We start from the raw sequence: 4,878 nt of genomic DNA, 5'->3' as shown, positions 1-4,878 counted from the left end.
AAATTAATTCAAGTATTTCATATAAATTTATTTCGTTATAAATATTTATATATTTCAGTGAATACACAAATAATATAATAACACTTAACTACATGGCTCGTACGTAGCGCTCAAGTCTACATGAACATATTGCAAGTGTAGAAATCTACAAAATTACTAAAGTGGTGAATAAAATATTTTATTGGCTTTGTTGATTACAGATTTGTATTTGGTGTATTTATTCGACCTTATGGTGTTTTTAGCATTTTTATACTCATTCATAAAAATACAGATAACTAATATTTACGAATACAGTACGCGTAAGAAGTAGTCGTACAAACAAGCAATAGCATTGTGAGTTTTAATTATCAAATGTAATTTAAAATATTTTATTAATACAATAATGATTTGTATGTTATATACAGCGCTAGTGGATTATATATATATGCATTCAAATCAAAATTATTTTAACAAAAATTAATTATAAATTTTTTGATATAATTAGAAGCGAGTGATGTTTACATAAAATAAATGATTTTATAATTAATTTAATTCTACCTTTTAAAAATACCATTGGAATATTTATAACATTAATAAAATATAAATTTTATGTAGCTAGAAACATTGTGCATATAATAGCATATACTGATGCAGTTATATCCCAAACTTTGCTTCGGGTTTCCAAAATACTATAATTTTTAAAAACGCTTTAATTCTATATTAAAAAGTTAATTTCAGTATATTTATTTATTGCTATATTAATATTTCAGTACTTTTTATATAAAACCTTTCTTGTGAGCTATGTTCTACAAAATTTATTCCGATGACATAATTTTTTTTAAGAATAACATCCAGTTTTATTCCAATCTATAATTATGTCAATAGATTTGATCTGGTTTATATATAAACTATTAGTTTTACGGATGTGAAAACATAATTTCTCTTCAATCACGCGTCTAAGTATTCATAAACAAATGCTTAAGATGAATATTGAAAATATGGTGGTCGAAGCACATATCTAATACGCACTAAATAAATACTAGCTGACACCGAAATCAAAAGAAGAAAATGGAAGTGGATGGACCACATGTTTAGGAATGCAACATCCTGTATAACAAAACAAACCTTACGTTGGAATTCGCAAGGTAGACGCCAGTCTTTAGCCCCACCTAAGACATGGTGAAGAACCATGGACCATGAGCTTAAAGCCACACAGTACTCCTGGCGTCAAATTGTGAGAAAAGCAGGCAACAGAGTAAGATTTAGAGGAATCGTTGAGGCTCTATGCTCTACTAGGAGAGAACGACAGCAGTAAGTAAGTAAGTTAATATTGAATTTTATAATTCGAGGCTGCTTTTTAAATTTTAGTCTGTTTGCTCTGATCATCAAACTATTGGAACAATATCATTATAATTTTAAATAAACTAAGGTTTTATTATTAATTTAACATAAAATCATATGAGTAAAGCAATTCTATATGACCTTTGAATGTTATTTAAAGAAACATGGAAATATAATAATATAATATTCCATATTCGTAATGTATTATTAAGGAAATTGACAAACAAAATTGTGTATTTTTAAAAAAATTAAGAATTTTTCTATAAATGTACGTATTTAACGGATCTTTTAATCAATTTGTATAACAGTTTATACAGTTCATAAAATGACTATTTTAATATTATAATGTAACCAAGGTATCTTTTAAAATACAATATATTTATTTTTGATTAATCAAGAGCACACCTGCAAAACATCTGCTCATTTTTTAAAAATAGATAGGGCAAACGAGCATGATAGTCAACATAATATATACCTAATCGTCAGATGTAAGAATGTAGTTAATTAAATATTTTTTATTTAGTAATTCGTAATTAGTACACAGTTTCATATTACTGATTATTGAAAGAAATATTATAACTGGAAAGGTCATCATTCGGAAGGAAAATTATAAATTATTACATTTAAACTCTAATAATAGATCTTTTTGATATTCCAGGGTATTTTTTAAATATTGTGTTTACTTATGTTATTTCCATTACGATTGTTTAATGTTGAACACCTGTTAAAAAAGTGACGAATATCTTTAGTTTCATATATCTATATCTATACAATATTATATATCAATACAATATCAATATACAATATCTTTTTGAATTGTATTGCATATCTATATTCTACATATAAGTGTTACCATTCAAAGGTATAAACTTACTTATAAGGTTACATAGAGGTTCATTATTCACAATATTTTAATTCTTGCACCATAATAAAGAAAACAAAGTCTTAGTTTTTAAATCAGAACTCTATATTTTTGACCTTGATATTCTTGATATTCAGATATCTGAGTTGGTGAATCAGTACCTTTACTCTATTTTATCTGTGGATAGTTTTAAGTCACACTAAGAATAACTGAATACGGGACTTTATAATATGATGGATCTGACCTACGTTGATTAAAGTTTAAACAACTGAAGAGGAAGTTGTTCGTCTAAATAGGTGTCGTACTAAAGGGTGCTGTAATTGGTATATTTTTTTTGGGTTGTGAATTTTTCATTCATATAAAATTGCAAAATTTTTTTAACTCTTCTACTTGGGAACATCTATTACATATTGTAATAACTTAAAAATTGGGAGAGGTGAGTTAACTAAACTTTTTTATTTTCTTATATTATCCTTATCAAACTATTTGGCTTTTCAGATAAGCCTCAGAAGAGCAGACAAATTTATATTTGTTATCTCTGCTAGACCCGTGTAGAAATAAATAATCTCCAACGATATAGGCCATAAAGTCACACGGTCATTAGTTTTTACTATTAGTCCACAATTCATATGGCACCGCTGTGATATCTGTGTATGCCTAAAAACTTCACAAATACCACACTTACGTGTATTTCAGAAACTCTGGTGATTTTATCCTTCTAAATAGTAAAATCAGTAGGATAATAGTTAGTATAATATTTGGAACAATTTCATACTGACTATAGACGGATATTTTGATTCATTGATATAAATTAAATTATTTATTTATTCAAATTTTAAAATATTATAAATTTTTTATATATTGATATATGTTTTGTAATACCATTTTTCGAACGAAGGATATTTCATCCATGATATAGTATAGAGATACTTAACCCAATAGTTTTTTTATTTGATCTTAAATGACTTGACATTTTAGATATTCACCGGAATGTTTTCTGTACTTTTCAGATCACATATTAAAAAATATTTTTGTAAAAAAAAATAAAATTTTGTTCAAATGCATATCAATTTACATTAGACTATACTAACTCAGACCGGTTACGTGGTGGTATAACCATGTCGATATCTAGGTATAGTAGGAAATTACACATGCTAGCAAATAATACTCGTAAGGTAGCACCCCTGTCACCAAACTATTAAAGTTAAAGATTTCCCTATAATTCCCTATAATTTTCGAGAACTTAATCATATCAATATGACAACAAGAAAAACAAATTTGCTGAATATTTTGATAAGGGCAATAGCACAAAATTAGAAACCAATTAAAAACTTTTGTAGATTCCTTAAGCACCTAATGGAGTATGGCAATAATATATATATGAATTCAACGATTCTTACTGCTGAAATGAATAACTCTTTCATAATTTAATCTGTGCTTATTTATGGAATTTTTGAATTACCAATGAATAATTATAAAACTGTAATTATAGGGCAAATTAAAAAATTTATATTATAAATAAATTATTATACATATTATTAGATAATAATATAAAAAAATTTTTTTATTAATGATGTAAAAAAAAGAAATTAAATATTTTTTAATTAGAAAAAAGAATATCTATACAAGCACACATATTTAGCGAAAACTTTACTTATTCCATATATCTTTATTTCATACCATATAGTCAGATATATTATTATACACATGATCATTTAAACGATTACAAAATCCAATTTATTTGATATTTTAAAATACTCTATTGGCATACATATCTCGTGTATATTTATTTAATATATGTATTAGGAAATAACAAACAAAAATTTTGGATAAAATGTGTATTTGAACAATTTTTACAGCAACACAAATATTTAATCAAATGTGCAAATATTGTTGTTGAGTAACTGCAGCAGTAAACATGTCATATCAAAATAAATATGACAAAGTTATTTATCTGAAAAAAATATTTTAAACTGTATCTGAATAATACCATAAATCATAAAATAGATACACAAAGCAAAAATTATAATTATTTATTGTATTAAAATTATGCAATGAAGAATTAAATAAAGATTAATGGCACCGAGCGAAGATATTTAAGATTTCTATCAATCTTTACAATTTACTTTCTGTTTCTGTTTAAATAAAATAGATTTTTATCTGGTGGCCAGAGAAATATCAATATTTCCACTTTCATTTCCGGCTCGAGATAAGCGTCAATGGCATTTATTGGTGCCGGACGAGTCAAATGTCAGTAGAAATTTCTCACCCTAAGTGCATAATTGGATTAGAGCTGGCATGCCTGCAGTTCACGCAGTACGTGCATCCCATGCCGTGCCACAATAGTGCGCGCACTCAAGGGGTCTATATGCATACGCCTGTCTCCATTGATATCGAATTAAACCAATCATTAACTAAATGACAGTAAATTGCCTTATCGCCTTGTCTCGACTCGGTTTGGAAATGTAAATAAAACATATTTAATGTTCACACTAAGTGGATTGCATAGCGTATATGATGTGGTGGAATTGGGGTGGAAATTGACTCATGCAAAAGTTCTAGAACTTTAGTGTGCTCGTATGTTTTGACCATTTTATAAAATTTTAATTCAACATTTTAGGTGTACTTTGTGGTGGTGTTCTTGCATGCATACGTTTTCGTACTATTGCAGTTCAAGGTAATTGAACTCTACTTGC

This window comes from Teleopsis dalmanni, chromosome 1 (genome assembly GCF_002237135.1).
Source record: "Teleopsis dalmanni isolate 2A chromosome 1, ASM223713v2, whole genome shotgun sequence".
In the NCBI taxonomy this organism is placed as follows: Eukaryota; Metazoa; Arthropoda; class Insecta; order Diptera; family Diopsidae; genus Teleopsis; species Teleopsis dalmanni.
The sequence above is the reverse complement of the archived record's forward strand: the minus strand, read 5'-3'. Positions refer to the sequence as shown.